General features: G+C 44.0%; 1 protein-coding gene across 1 annotated transcript in view; it reads left to right on the forward strand.

The window, feature by feature from the left end:
• Positions 1-4,548: 4,548 nt before the first annotated feature.
• The window catches only part of CPNE4 (copine 4), a 456,919-nt gene continuing 444,827 nt past the window's right edge, over positions 4,549-16,640 (forward strand). Inside the window, exon 1 of the mRNA XM_058553151.1 lies at positions 4,549-4,937. The gene's annotated coding sequence lies outside the window, so the exon portion shown is untranslated. The remainder of the gene's footprint in view (positions 4,938-16,640) is intronic.

The raw sequence follows: 16,640 nt of genomic DNA on the forward strand, positions 1-16,640 counted from the left end.
GTTAGAAATAATATTTGGCTATTAGCAATAAAAAGCTGAAAATAGTGGCTTGAATCAACCAGTAGTTTAATTTTTTTGTAATAAAACAGGCGATAATGTGGTAGCCTTCATGATATCTTTCTGCTTAGCTTGTCTGGGCAAACACTTGCTACTTCATACTCACATGGTGGCTGATCCAGCTTCTCCTTCAGGTAAAAAGAAAGGAGAGGGTAAGGGAATAAAAACACAAGTCAGCTGAGCCAGTAACTCCCTCTCTTCTAAGACTGTCATGGAAACTGCCCTATAACTTCCACTGACATCTCAATGGCTAGGCCACATGTACAGCAGAACTTTCTGTGATGAAGGGGAGAAATGTTCTGTGTCTGAACTATCCAAGATGGTAGCTGCTAGCCACTTGCGACTATTAGCATTTAAAATGTGGCTAGTGTGACTGAAGAAATGAATTTTTAATTTTACTTAATTTTAATGAATTTAAATTTAAGTAGCTACATGTGTCTAGTGGCTACTCTATTAGACAGTGCAGGGCTAAACCTTTGTCAAGCGACTACTCCATCTGCAAGAAAGGCTGGGAAATGTGGGTTTTGGGCTAAACACACTGCTACCTCCCCCCAAATTATGCTTTTCTCAGTAAGGAAAAACAAACAAAACAAACAAAAATAATTATAGGCTAGACAAATAGCAGTCTCTGCAACAGAGTGATAGTTGCATGCTAACATTCCTTAAACCCAAAAGAAGGGAGTTTTGATGAGTTTATCACAAACATGAGGAATGGTGTGGCTGGGTAGACATTTTGTGGCTGAAAAGCAGAGCTAGAGATCAGTTCAAATACCTTCTTTTCACAATGAGGAAACTGAGGCTTAGAGGGGTGACTGAGAGGTCTAATTAAGAGATAAATGGGATAATCTGCTCTGAAATAATAGAGAGCGGATTTAGTGTCCTTTAAAACATGACTTGTGGTAAAATGTAAAATCTCAGACAGAAAATGCTCTCTGCTCATGGTTTTTAAAACGCAATGAAGAAAAGCTAGAGGGATTTTGATGCCACCTATTGGCAGACAAGAGTATAAAGGGCCCCTTTGCAGCAAAGCTTGTTACCGATGGGTGCTAGAGGCACCAGAGGTCATACGGGGTCCCCACATAGCAGAATGACAGACAGTGGAAGAGATGATTCCTGCATCAGCTTGGAACATGTGTATCAGTTCTCTCTTGACTCTTAGCACCTTAGAGGGGCTTTCTTAGAGCATTCCTCTCTGCTTTCCAGTAATACAACCCATCTCAGGTATAGGCAGAAACACCAGAGGACGATATATCATTCAATTCTCAAAATCACTTGAAAAAAAAAAAACTCCACATATTTGAACTATAAATAACCCTGGGGGAAAATTCAAGGTTCTTATCTGATCCAAAGCCTCAAATATAAATCCTGCTATTTACAGCAGTTGCCTTGACTGGTTGAGTATGTAACCATCCTACAGATCGGAAGGAAAAAAACAAAAGAAAACAGAAATTCAATTTCAAAACAAAATGCTCACCCTGAGTCATTCAGGGAAGGATCCAAGGTTTCTAATGCAGGGCACTGACTCGCTGCCTGTTTTCCCGCTTCATCATCTGCCACCCTTAAAAAATTCTATCAACTGCCTTGCTAAGAAGCCACACTTCTTCTCTTTTGTTCCCTGGCTCCATTCCAGTATTTCACTTGTCACTCTGATGGGTGGGGTGCCTTTAATATTGGCATTGGACAGTGAGTGGGTTCCTCTCCTTATGTGATCAAACAGAGACCCAGCGAGCGAATCTATCCAGAGCTGGATCCTCCTTTGTGGCTTGGGAATGCCAGTGGCACCGTGACTGTGTGGCTTGGCTTTAGATAATTTTGACTATGGCTGTAGAACCTAGCAGCTCAGAATCCATGAAAAGGAGAGTTGCAAGGAGGTGAGTGATACAGATGAGGGGGTTTTGATGTCACAATGGTTGAAGGGACCCTGGCAGGTGAGCAACTTGCTGTGGGGGCAGTGATTGCGACCATAGTTCATCAGCTGGTTGTGTATCTTCATTTGTAGAGATGAGCTGTTGGTTTCATATGAGAAGTGGGAGTAAATTCTGCTTTACGTGCCCTGCAAAGAGCCTCTTTCAATTTACCTTCACTGCCATGCCTTGAGAAAAAAATCCAAGTTTCTGGCATAAATCTGCACGTGTGTTCTGCACACTGGCTTGCAGGCAACTGTTTTTTTCTAATTAGGGAGCTGAAGCCTGCTGGCAGAGGAAACCATATTTGTCATAAGTTGTGGTGTAGCATTTAGTTTGTGTGTCTGTGCTTTTAACATGGGGGCCAAAGATGATTGTACTGGATTCTTCCCAATGGGCTCTGACTCTGTGACTTCTGCTCTAGGGTTCATGTGTCCAGCCATTCTTAGGTGCCCCTTCAGAGCCTGCTTCAATGAATACTCCCTGTTCTCCCATTAACTAGTTGTGTTCCCTGGTCTGGTCATTCTGACCACTCAAACCCTAGGTGTTTTGTAGATATAATAAAACCCACTTGGGCAGGTTGTTGAGAAAAGTAAATGGGATAGTTTGTTAGAGTGCCAAACAGATTGCCTGGAAGTAGTACGTGCTCAGCATATCTTAATTCCCTTTCTCTCACCTATAAAATAAGAGGTTTGTTTTAAATGATTGCTAAGGTATTTTTAAAAATTTAATGTAACAAATGTTTATTGACTACTTGCTAAGTGACGGACATTGTGCTAGGCATTGGGGTTACAGTCATGAACAAGATGACAAAACAGACTATCACCTGCCTTCACGGAACTTAAATTTCAGAGGACACAATTAACCTGTAAAGAAATGTATAACGACTTTCTCTTTCCTTCCCTTCATCATTGCAAGTTCAGTCCAGCTCAAACTTCAAGTTCATCTCCGAGGCTACTTCTTAATTAAACCTGAAAGCACTATTTTCTGACTTAATATTTTCATACTTAGTAAACATATGGTGACTTTGCCTGCGCAGCATCCATCTCCCCTTATCTGGTAGGAAGACTGGGGTCTTCCTTTCCTTGCCTTTCTTTTGGGGAACCATCCCTGTGTCTCACTCTCAGTGGGTGTGGATCAAGTGGGGCTCCACCCTGGGTCCGGGAGTGCTATGGAACACGCTGAATGCTCCCAGGCACTGTGGAAGGCCTGGCCCATCGGCATAATCCCATGTCCCAAGGCCACAAGGACTGGCTCATGCTTAATCACATGACCCAAGTTTTTCCAATCAAAGTGAATCAAAGGATTTATGTGGGAGCTTCAGTGTACAGATAAGCCCCCTAAGATCCTTTCTAGAGTCCATTTCTAGGTTTAGTTTATCTCACTTCAGAAGGTCTTGAGAGGTGACCTGGGGGAAGAAAAATGTTATTATTTTTTTTCTTTCTGAAAGCTCTTCCCTTGCCTCTCAAAGATCTTCCTAATTGCCTCTTTAGAACCATTAGTGGGCACCTGCTTTTCATCCTATTATTTCTCCTCTGGACTTTGAAATTTAGAACTCTGTGGGTGGTGAAAATCTCCTGGCTGATAATCTCTTTACACAGAGAGACATCTTGTTAGATAGTCCCTTAAAAGGACGGAGAGGAAGACTCTCCTATCTCCCTGTCCATATTCTATTGGAACATCTTCCACTCATCCCAACATCTGGGAGAGCCTTTTCTGAACCTTATGGATTCTAAAGTCCAATTTGTGATTCTGACAATACCTACATGCTGCGAAAATGTAGCTGTCTAGTTTATTTACTGTTGCAGAAACAATCAGACACTGGGCACAGTATGTCCCTCTGTTGCTCATTTATCTGAACTTGACTTTGAATGAGTTTGGAACAGGAAAGCCATACTTTCTAAAGTGCTTCATAACATGTGGCAGTGGTTACTCCTTACGTAAGACAGAATGTTTACGTCTATTTTTAAACACAGGTATTCCCTAAGCATTTCTTTATCTTATACTTGTGTGTGAGGTGGATGTATTCAGGAAGACATTATGGGGTGAAGAAAAGCCTCCTTGTGCATTCATTTATTCATGCATTTATTTACTAAAAAATAATGATCAGGCTTCTACCAGATGCCCGCCACTCTTGTAGACACTGAGAATACGGAAGTGAGCAATATCTTGACCATTTTTGGCGGCAGTTGAGCATCCATCCAAGAAGTTTCCTTGAATGTGTGCAAAAAGAAGTATCACTCCCACTGCCTGCTCCATGTTACCGCTTCACCCTGAAGTGGAGGTGAGGTCCAAGCACTTGAAGAACTGGATCAAATGTCCCCGGAAGCCTGGTGTGGGCGAGAGCCTAGCAGGAAGCCTGGACCGCGAACGCGGCAGGACCCTGGAGAGCGCCACCCGCCCAGCCCGGGGCGGGGCGTGGACTCGGTTCCCGGGGCAATGCTCGCCTCCGCCGGAACCCCCCAGGGGGCGCTCGCGCGGAGGTTTCCGAACTAGTGTCTAGCGGGTTGCTGGGCGCATGGGTTTCGTCAGAAGGTGGAAATCTCTGAGAAGCTGCCATCTCCCCGCCACCCGCTCGCATCCCCTTGTCTTCCTTCCTTCCTTCTTTCCTTCCTCCTTTCCTTCCTCCCTCACTCCGCTCCCTCCCTCTTTGCCTGTACCTTGCACTTTACTCTCGGAGTTCAGTGAGAGCCGAGCTGCTACCTACAACATTTCCACCCTGTCCCCAACCCCCATCAGCAAGAATGGAGACAGGGTTTCCGGAGAGACCAAACTCTCCTCTCAGCATCTTTTCCATCCGCTGTTGCTAAACTGGCTTCAGAGGGCGAGGGGTGAGGGAAGTCCGACCCCCCTTACACCTCTTCAACTACAACACCAACCAACTCCACCCCAAAGCCAGATTTTGCATCCTGGGGGCGGGACAGACCTCGTCCCGGACTGAATTCTCTTTCTACTCTTCGAGGTTGGCACACCCAGGTAAGTAAATGCCAACTCTGCATTCCTGTGTTCTTGGGGCGCTGTGATGGCAAAGTCTGTTGGGGCTGCTGCGTAGCAAGACTAACTTTTGAGATGCACTGGTTTTAGCTCATATTTGCTTGTTATCATTGCTGCTGTTGTGCTAAGAAGCAGCTACAATCACAGCCTTTAATCCAAGGGAACTTTCATCCCAGACATCTCGCTTTCTGACAGTCGCCCAACTCGCCCAGGTGGGGTGGGGCGCGTGGGGTGGGAGGACGCCCGCGGAGGGGACCGCGGCTCCCCCGCCGAGGGGCCGGTCGGGGAAGCCCTGAAGGGGGGAGGGCGTTGCTGATGTAGAAATCGGGGAGGGGGAGGGGAGTAAGTCCTGGCTGAAGTCGCAGCTTCCTCTCTGACAGTGAGAGAGCTGTGGGAAATTGTCGCGGTACCCGATGGCTTGACCTAGCTGCGGTTGGATTCGGCCTCTCACCTCCTCCCCCACCCCCCTTGCAATAGGTCTCAATATTTCACTGTGTCCGGGGCTCTTGAGCTTAAAACTAATCAATAGGCTTGCAAGTCCCTTGATCCAGCCAAGTCTGTCAGCGCTCCTTCCTCTGTTAAATAAAGTAGCCAGTGGGACAGGGGCGGGGGTAGGACTGGAGGGACCACTGAAGCCCCCGAGGATTGTAAGGGCAGAATCGAGAGAGAGAATTAGGAGGTGGTCCGCGCCAAGTCAAGTCAATATTGCTGACCGTCGAGTGGGGCGCTGGCTGAACCCTGAGAAATACTCTTAGGAAGATGCACTCTTTCCTCTTGAAGGAAGTGGGTGGGCTTTGAGGCTTCAGTTCCCATCCTGCCCCTCAGGTCCGACCGCGCCCCGCGGCGGCCTGGCAAGACTGGCTTCCAGTCCCAGAATTTGCCAGGCTCCAGGCAAAAATCTTAGGCTGCAGAGATTATCGCTGGGGCACGAACTTATGAAATGCGCGCCATGGGGGTTCCGGAGGTGGAGGGGAAAAAAGATGGACGGAGTAGTGGGGCTGGGGTAGGGAGGGGTGAGCGCCCTGGGAAACTTTGCAAGAGAAATAGCTGAGACAACTGCTCTCCCCAACCCCCAAAGTGACCCCCCCCCCATACCCTAGGATTTCGGTGCCTGTGGGGAGGAGATGCCTTGGCTCCTTTACACTCATGTCCAAGCTATGCAAAACCAACTCTTCATCCTCTTGCTGCATTGCCAGGGATTTTTAAAGCATTGCTCTGGCTGTTCTTGGCTCACTTGGTTTTCAGTTTCCTAAACAGTATTTTGAGCTGTCCAAGGTATCTAAACGTGTTCTCCTTAAGCTGAGACTAAACTCTACTCTTATGGAAAAACTACCTTAACTTCAAAAATGGAAATATTCTTTTCTTCCCATTCCTGCTATTGCCCTCTTAACAATCCCTACTTTCAAAGACGTTTGTGTTTTGTTTTTTGCTTTATGTCAAAACAACCCATCCCCAGAAACAAAATCAGAAACGACTTTCCTAGAACGTCGGTGTTTTGAATCCACGGCAGTGTTTTGTAGTTAGTATACACTGGTTAAACTGCATGGCGCATCCTCCAAGAGCCAGAGGCAAGCAACAACTTTATTTTATTTGATGTCCTTCAAGTTTAGGAAGGTCTCATATCTTTTTATTACCCAGCAGATAAGACAGAGCTCAGGATGGCTATGGCTGAGATTAGATAACTTCTGATGTTTTCATTTCCCTTACCGAGCTGCTGCTTCTGGTTAAATTTGTTTTATTTGCCTATCCATTTTCAAAGAAAGATTGACAAAGTCGCTGTAGCAGACCAGGGGTCTGAGCTCAGAGTAGGTCAAAGATACTCATAGGAGGTGGATAAAAATAGAAGGAGGGTTGGAAAATACAGCAGGACACCTGTGTTAAGAGCGCATACTAATAAAGGCCAGAATCTCCTCGTTTGTCTCCGATGGGAAGATTCCGACGGTTTCACAGGATCAAACTCAAACCACATCAAAACTAGGTGAATTCCCTTGAGCACCACATAAAAGGAAGTATCAGTCCATAGCAGGAGTGATGTTGACTCCTGGGCGGTTTTGAATAGTTGGATGAGAAGAGCTTGCCTATCATGGAACCAAAAATCTACTCACGTGTTACCATGGAAAACTCTCACGGCCATCGCACGTACCCCTGTTCTCTGAGTGGTTGGCCTCATTTTTATTCTTCCAGACACACCTCCAGCATACTTTATTGGGAGCAGGCACAGATGGGGTCCAGTGAGCTTCTCAGCATGAGACAACCACTTTACTAGAGCTTTTAAATATTTCTTTAAAAATAGTTGTTCTGAGGTTTGTGAGGTGTTTGTTAATTGCACTTTAAAAGACTTTGTGTTTATCTCCAAGTCTCTGGTAGCAACATGGCATTTTGCTTGAATCATTGGTTTGTCTGAAGGAGACCCTACTTTTAGAGGTTTTAATTAAAAAGTCTCTTGTAGAAAAGTGTTTCTTGATCTGCATATGGATTTCTGATTTTAAAAAATACCTCATTTCAGTTAGTAGGAAGCGAAGATGTTGTCTGTTTCCAGAAAAGTTTTATGTAGTATTCCAAGAAATATAAGCTTTGATTCTTCCCATCATCAGATTATTTGAGTCCACCATCATGACTGAAAATCTTAATATTGTACTGACTGTAAAAAATAATCACAGAGGAAAAAATGGGTTAGTGGTGGAATCTTGATTCTTATCTGCATTTGAATCTTTTGGAAGCCAATGGAATGTATTTATATGGTTTGCACCATGCCTTTCTCTGTCTTCACTTTACAAGTTCACTGAAATATAACTCTCTGGACCATTATGGCCACTTTTATTCACATAAAGAACAGATTTTTCCATTTGGAGGTAAGCATGTTGGAAGTGAGCAATTAATGTTGTGTGTAATCAATGCCCCACACTTCCAGAGGGATCTGAATCCAGAACAAAGAATGAGAAGAGTACTCTGATGGTATCAACCTGACTGATTGGGAGAAAGTCTCTACACTAGTTGGGAAAGTCACTTAATGAGTCTTTATAATTTTTAATCAGAGATGGGACTGGAGGATCTGTATTTCATGCATTTTGAGGAGGAGAAGGGTTAAATTTGTTCTCTATATTTGATCTTTCCATTTTGGTCTTGTTAATATTTTTTTTTAAAAAAACAAACAAAACCTCTTTGGATCCATGTGGTAACCCGAAGTCATATTTCCTTGGCAACAGTAGTCAGTACGTTGGAGTCACAAAATATCAAGACATAAAATTTAAAATGCATTTAAAATGAAATGTCCCATGGTTCAAGACGATCCTATAGTGCATTGGAACTGACCTTCTAGTGGATAATAACAGAGTTGCATTTGACTCTGGCCTTCTCCTGATTGAATGTAGATGGTAAAGAACAGATTACAGAACCTTCATTCTTTTTAGGATGTCCTAAAAATTCTATAATGGTTTTTCTTTTGAGGAAAGCTTGTGATGAAAATTAAGGAGGTTGGAGTTTGGGTAAAGTGTTTATGTGGAGGTTGGTGGTAAGTCTAAAATCCAACTCAGTAAATGGGTCAGGCAAGATGTGTTGTCTTTTCTGTGTTATTTGAAATAGACAATGTATAGTAAGGCCTCAATTAGCATTAAATTCAACCAGTGGATATCTGCTAGAACTTGTGGCTGCATAACAAAAACATAGTAATGCCTACATATACTTTCAGTCTTTTCTGTACTAGAAATCTCATTTATGTGGGGGCTTTCTGTTTAGTCTATGAACTACTAAATATATGTGATATACAGTATATGTTTACCCTAAGTTGGCAAATCCTGGGAAGTCCTTTATTTGGCTGCTGTATTATTGGGAAAGCCTCTTGAGAACCACTATCTTTTATCTCAGTAAATATTGAAGGCCTGAAGGCAAGTCTTGAAAAGTGGAAAGTGATAGGGATGACTTATTTGGGGAAGTTTATCCCAGTCCTATGATTTTTGTACATTCCTGGGGTGGGGAAGCCCACCCAAGCTGGCCTGTGGTGGGCTCATCTCTAAACTGTGAACAACTTTATCACTTAGAGTCTATGACTCTCAGAACTGGAAGAGAGCTTGGGGGAAATCTATTGACTCCAGCTGTTTAGTTGGACAGACATGGAAACTGAACCTCAGAGAGGTGACTTGCTCAAGATCAGGGGACTCATTCAACAACCCTCTTGATTACTCCTCTCATAAAGAGACCCAAGTTCCCTGGAGATAATTACTGTGGTGGCGCCCTTCTGTGGCACCATGTGTACTGGTAATCTTCACTGAGTTGGGGATGGTGGGGGGCCTCCCACTCCATCCCAGTGTTTGGAGGAGCAGGCTTGAGACATTACATTGCTCTTTCTTGGAGCCAGTGCAATATTTACCCAATAGATGTGATTAAATTTGTATAAAGTCATTGTCTGCAGCTCTCCCTGTTAATGTGCCTATTTTGTGAAGAAGAATTGCGCATGCACAATCTTAGCTTTCTATTTTAAATGTCGCGATTGAGTCAATAAAGTAAACAAAGAAATTTTATGAGTGTTTACTGTTTCAGGAACCCACAGGGGAATCCTTTATTCTGTTTAAATTAAAGGTCCATTAAAAAAGAACAAACTTTCTAAAATGTTGCTTTTCCATCTCTGGCTTAGAACATAATATTTCTAACTTTGCGTTTCTTATTACTTAGAAAACTAGAGACATTTCTCCTTGGAAACATCGGAGGAAAATACAGGATTTCAGGTTAATTCTAGAAACCTTCTCAGGTTCAAGGTGTATTGACCAAAAGACCTTCCTTATCCAAGAGATCCCAAACCTCTGTAGGGCAGTTCATTACGCTTGGAGGGAGAGGAGGAACAAGATTAGGCTAGCAGGGGTCCAAGGCGAAGGCAGCCCGAGGGGCTGGTGAGGCGAGATGGCAGGGCTGGAGAGAGTTGGTATTAGAGTGGACGGTCGCTAGAGGGCGCCGAAGCACCGGCGGAGCCCACCCCGGGGACCATGAGCCGGACTTCTCGGCTCAGAGACCGGGTTTGACAGAACCCCAAAGAGGCGCCCAGGTATGAGGTATTGGTTTTCCCGGCGCCTCTGACTCGCCATCCCTAATTGCCTCTCTGCAGAGAGGGGACCAAAGATTTTGCCTTCAGCCTCTGGTGGGGCGCTTCTGGTGCCCGGGTGGGTTGCCCAGTGGCTGGACAGCGTGACTGCTCTCAGGATTCTGCCGACAGGCTGTCTTGAGTCTGACGGCCCTTTGTTTCCTTAGAAGCAGAACTCTGGGTCCAGAAACACCTGCTTTGAATCTTGGGTTTACAGTTTTCACTCTGCAGACCTTTGAGTGAATTACTTCACCTGCGTGAGTCTTAGCATCCAGAAAACCGGGCTAGTAATGTTGTGAAGCTGGAGTGTTTGCAAGTGTCTGGTATTTAGTGGGCAGGCAAATGCTAGTTCCTGTGCCCTTTCTCTTGAGAGTTCTCCCCAAACTTCATCCTTTCCTTTCCATCGGAGCCTTTTCCCCCTGTCTTCACACCCTCACCCCCTCAGCAGAAGGGTCTCATTTCTCCATCTGTTGAATAATAATTGACCACAGTCTTGATGCCAAAAGCCGTGTTAGGCACTGGGGATAGACATGAAGTTCCTATCTTTTGAAGCTGCAGGCTTGAGGGGCAGAGTGTACGTGATAAGAAATGTGAAAGGCCGTGGTGCTAAGTGTGAGGAGAGATGAAAAAATGATGAGGGTAAGAGACACTGGAGTCATTTGTTTTGTCTCAGAGAACCTGGAAAATTGTCCCTCAAGTTTTTTACACTCAAGTGTTTCTTTATCTCCCTGTGTTTCAAGGAACTGGGTCTATGCAGGGTAATTCTGAGGGAGAAGAAAGGGAGGGGAATCTCACTCAGCATGTATTTTGGTTTATATATATATTCATCAGTGCTAATAGAGGTTCTTAAATCCAATCAGCTTGTACCACTGCCCTGTGTGTATTAATTTCGTCAACATCATGAGATAAATGTCTATATAATTGACTTAACCCATTTAAACAGGACAATGATTTTTAAAGGAAGCATAATAGAAATATCACAGCAACAAAACCCTTACCACTAAATAGTGAGTCTGGAACTACCCAAATAAGGATTCTGTTTTTAAAATATTGAAAGATGTATGCAATACAAATATCATCAAAAGTGAAAAATAATAAGGGCAGTAGCATGGTTAAAAGAAATGCTTTATCATTATCATTAAAATAACAGAAAAGCTTTTAATTTATTAGTAGGCACTGGGGACACAGGACGCCTGATTTGACGTCTTTGTTATATTTTGTGCAGTTATTTCAACAAGTAACTTAGAGACGAAAATTCCAGTGACAAAATGGAAAAGTCAAGGAGGTTTGTGCCTGAAATCGTGTTGCTGTGAGCCAGGGAGAGGCACCTTGGGCCACGAGTGTGAGTTGCGTCCGGCCAGGTAGACTGCACAGCTCTTGAGAGACTGGGGTTGGAATTCCTCTGCTGGGTGCCCCTTCGATTCTATGACTTGATTGATTGTGAATCATATTGGAGGAAAAGCCTGATAAGAGGAATAGAGTGGAAATAGTTGGTTTGGGGGTCAGCTAATAACTTTCATCACAGCTCATGGCCTGATTGAAATTTTAGAGAAACAGGAAAATAAGTGCTTCTTATCGAATCGGAGCATGTGAATGCTGGACAATCCCGTACAATTAGGACACCCCTTCCCGTTTTCCCGGTGAGGAAACGGAGGCCCAGCAAGGTGAAATCACTCACCCGGGCTGGTTGGCAGTTGAGTTAGGGCAAGACAGAAGTTTCTGCACCCCTGTTGTGGCCCATGCTACACGCAGCTCTCCTCCCCCCTACATGCTTCCTGAGAGCAGGACTCTCCTTGTCTTGTTCGCTGCTGAACCCCAAACAGGGCCAGGCATCTAGCAGTTGATCAAAAAATTTTCATTGATTGCATGAAATTTCTTTCTTTAGCACACTTATTCAAGAATGTGCCAAGAAATCACTAGGTTGCAGTGCAATTTGATAAAGACAAATAAATATTTGTTGAGTGTTGCTATGATAAGTTTAAGCTTTGAAGGTAAACAGACTTGGTTCAAGTCCTGGCTCTGCCACTTAATAGCTATTTGGCTTTGGGAAAATTACTAAACCTCTCTGAGCCTTATTTCCTCATTTGTAAAAGTGGGGATAAAACTATATAAAGTGGCAGAGGACCTGCATAGTAGGAGTGCGCTAAGTGTTGGTTTTTCTTACTCTCCCATGCCTGCTCTCTGTTCTTCCCAGAGAAGATTTAAAGGGGGGTAGTGTAGTTTTTAAAAAGTGATTTTAATTTGTTTAGGATAATACGTATTTATCTTGCAGAAAAAATAAAATATTCCACTATAAACATAAACATATATACAATCACTACAAGTATACATTCTGCGGCTTAGATATTATTAGTCCCATTTTATAAATAATTCGGTCAATGCCCACTACCAACTGGGGAGGAAGAGGACTCAAATCTAGGGTGCTCCGACCCCAATTCAAAGACCAGGGTGCTTTTCTCAAATCCATGTTTCATATGATCTTTGTTTCTTATCCTTCTTTATACATCCGCTCCTCTCAAAAAGGCTCAGATCATCTTTCTTCACATGCCTTCATGGCCTGGCTGTGCTCTCCCACCTGCCATATAACATCACCGTGCATGAGTTTGCCCATGTCCCCAACATATCACAAGCTTTTCTGGGTAGCAGCTGTATAGCACACTTTTTTTTTTTTTTTTTGGTGAGGAAGATTGTCTATGAGCTAACATCTGTTGCCAATCTTCCTCTTTTTACTTGAGGAAGATTGTCCCTGAGCCAACATCCGTGCCCGTCTTCCTCTATTTTATATGTGGGACACCCCCACAGCATGGCTTGATGAGCGGTGTATAGGTCTGTGCCCAAGATCGAACCCACAAACCCTGGGCCACCAAAGCAGAGTGCACGAACCCAATCACTATGCCACCAGGCAGGCCCCTATAGTACACTTCTTGATATGACTCCAGAGTACCTAGAACCTTCTGATACATAGAAAACTCCCTCTGTCACCCTGTGTGTGCGTCCATTCCCTCAGCACATATCCTGCATCCGGGCAGTTGGTGGGTGGCTACGATGTACATTTAACTTACTCAAAATCAGCTCTACACTCTCTCTCATTTATTAAAAATACTCTTATTATATTTTGGTTGTTTGTTCTATATTATATAATCTAAATTAATGTGTGACGTTGCACAGATATATTACTATACAATGTTGTATATGTAATACAATATATACTGTACTTGATGAACAATTTATGGGACTTTTTTCAAGGATTATTGTGACTATGTGTGAGTTTTACTTTATGCATTAACTTTGAATCATAGCCCTTACCTAAAACATGCTCCATTGTATTTGCAAAGCAATACTCTGTGTTGTGTTCTATATAGGTAGGTAGAATTATTAGTGAAGGACATAAATTTTGTGTCAGGCATTCCTGGGTTTGAATCTCAGCTCTGCTTAATCTCTGGAAGCTCAATTTCTACAGATGTGAAATGAGAATACTGATAGCGCCTGTGTCCTGGGCTCCCTGCAAGCCTCGAAAGAGACGGTGCACATCTCCAGCATCCCAAGTGCCATTGCATTGTGGGCATGTGGAAATTACTCCAATTGGCTGGTGGCGTCCCTCAAGGCTTAGAGCTTATGAGTAATTACCCTAATGACAGTAGGTTTGCTGTGTTGCAAGAGAGTTGGGAAAACTAGAAGGAGTGTGTATATGAAGGTATGATAGAACTCAGCAATAAAATGTATGCTTTCCGCAGCGACTGACACAACCGTTTATCTTCCTTCTCCCCTCCCCACTCTCTTCCCACCTACAGATTTTATGCCTAGCCACAAAGATGACTCAGGGGTTATGCTGGGGTTTCTCTAAGATAAAACTTCCTCTGTTCCTGCTGGTTCCAGCTTTATTTCAAATGCAAAGTATGTTTAGCGCTCGCCCCAGATACACAGCCAGAATACAAAATCAATCACTCTGCCTGGCAAGGCCCAGCAATAGACGTTTATTGTATTTGATTTTGTGTGTCTCCTACCTTTGCCCAAAAAAGATTCTAGGCGGCCAGCAATAGACAAGATATTGGGTACTCTCTGCTATCAAAATCCAAAATGCTACAGGCATAAAATACTCTTTTTTCAGGGAGCCCCATGCATGTCTTAAAGCCATGGTTCTCACACTGGAGCACAAATCAGAATCTCCTAGAGGGCTTGTTGCAACACAGATTGCTGGGCCCACCTCCAGAGTTTCTGATTCAGTGGGTCTAGTATTGGAGCCAAATAAGGTGTATCTCTGACAAGTTCCCCGGTGATGCTGATGCTGCTGGTTTGGGGACCACACTTTGAGAACCCGTGACTTAAGTATTCACTTTGTATAGACAAACCGTGCATTTTCTCTCCTGTGTGGTACGACTGAGAACAGCATTAGTGACGAAAGAGATCTGACATTTACTGAGCTTCTATGACATTTGCCGTGTGCCAGGTACCTACCGGGCACTTTACCCATATTATCCTATTTAATCCTCACAACCGCCCTGCCAATCAATTCATAATTATTTATTGAGACCCTATCATGTATCATGTAATGTGCTGTGCTAGGTTCTGGGGATATGGAATGAACACCACGGACATAATCCTGATCTTCTGGATATTATATTTCAGCGGGGAAACTTGCTTGAGCAGATAATTGTAAGGGTGATTAGTCTGATCCATAGAAAATGAAGACCAGAGAGGCTAAGTAACTTGGCTAAGGTTATACAGCTAGTGGGAGACAGAGGAGGCAGAACAAAATTAAAAACCATTTTACTCCAAAATGTACAATCCTCCCAATAAACCAGAGATTCTCAGACTTTTTGGTCTCAGGGACCTTTAACACTCTCAAAAATTATTGAAGACCCCTCCCCCAACAGAAAGCTGTTCTTTATTTGGGTTAAGTCTATCAAAATTTACTCTATTAGAAATGAAAACAAAGTGGTTCACCCTTTGAGAACTGCTGTGCTAAAGCGTGCTGCAGGTAGGACCGTCTTCCCTAGGTTCTGAACCCTCATTTGTTTTAATGACTTCTGTAGCCGTCAAAGATGAGAAACATCTCATCTCCTCCTAAACTTTGTTTTTAAACACGAGGGCCTCTCTTAAGCCTTAGCCTGTATTTCTAGTGATGGTGACTTCCTGAAGAAAAGGCTGACCTGCCTTGGAATTGCCTGTTTAAATTTTTATGTATGTGTATTTAGCATAAGGAAAAGCAACAGTTAAGCTGCCAATCACAGAACAGACTAAGATGTGGTGCTGCCTTACTCATCGAAGGATCTCAGTCCCAGCCGAGGGCATTTAAAAAGATATAGTTCATGAAAGTCTGTGATGTGCGTTGCCTTCAGGGCTCCTTGGGGTACATGCCACCGCAAGGGAAGCCCAAGGATGTAGAGGAGGGGGGAACTGCTGCTGCCTCATTACAGGAAGAGAAGTGGATGAACGATTGGGCTTTTGTATAATGTTGGCAGCTGAATCATGTTTAATCGTGGGCTAACAACCGAAACACTGCCCTTTCCCATCATTTTTATTCATTGTCTAGTGGGAATGAGAAGTCCTAGTAGATCTTTTCCTTTGGTGTGTAATGGTCTGTGGTTGTTCAGACACTGATGCTCTGGCTGACTCCGAATGCTTTATGGCCTCGTTAAGTTTCACGGAGTAAAATCAACCAAATCGGAGGTGACATAACTCAATGTGGTTCTCAATGGATGATCAATGAATTCAAATCTCCTTTTTTTCTGTAGAAACCAGTGAACTAAGTGGGATGCTGCAGCAAGGTCAGTGCGACTGTCTAGATGTGGAGGATCCTTGGATGAGAAGTTGGAAAGAGGGCATCCACCGGTCATCCGACTGTCTGGCCTTTTTGACGCCAAACGTCTGGGTCCCCAGTTCACGGGGAAACTTTTAAAATTTTTGTCCAGATGTTTGGTGTTGCCTAGGCACATTCCATAACCAAAACAAACAAAGCAAGAAAGTGTGACGCTAGATGATCATTTGTCATCTTCATTAAAAGCTGAGAGTTGACGTGAAGCATCTCTGTTGGTTGATCTGAGGCAACTGGATTCCTTCACACGGCGTCTCTGTGTACAGGGCACGTTTTGCTAGGGGTTTATAACTTTTTAGAGGAAGTAGCTTTCTGGAGAGAAGCAGTTGTGGGAGGGCAAGGCATCAGTGATTGTACCGGAAAGTCACATCGCCTTTTCACTGTCTCAGCAAACGGGAGTCGGTGATGTGTCCCAGGAGGGGCCATCTCCTGGGAACACTTTTAGCCAAGTTGCTTGTGCTGTTTTTAAGTTGTGAGCTTCTTGCCCAGAATTCTCCAATTCTGACTCAACGGGCTCATGTGAGCAATACGCACTTTCACTCGAAATGATGACCCCCGTGGGTTTTGCAGATTGCTGGGCCCCCTGTTCTTCACTGACCACCCCACCCAGGGAATGGGCTCAGGGAAGACCAGACCTGCTAGCTGACCCTTCGTGTCTGCCCCGTGTCTGGCTTGCCAACCACGCTAATCAACCCAGCTCAGACCTGCCTCCAGCAGGAAAGGATGGGGGTTATTTTCTATGGGGGCAGAATGATGGGAATCTGCCTAATATCATGGGACCATCATCTTCCCTAAGCTG

The sequence above is a fragment of the Diceros bicornis genome, chromosome 2, assembly GCF_020826845.1.
Source record: "Diceros bicornis minor isolate mBicDic1 chromosome 2, mDicBic1.mat.cur, whole genome shotgun sequence".
Taxonomy (NCBI): Eukaryota; Metazoa; Chordata; class Mammalia; order Perissodactyla; family Rhinocerotidae; genus Diceros; species Diceros bicornis.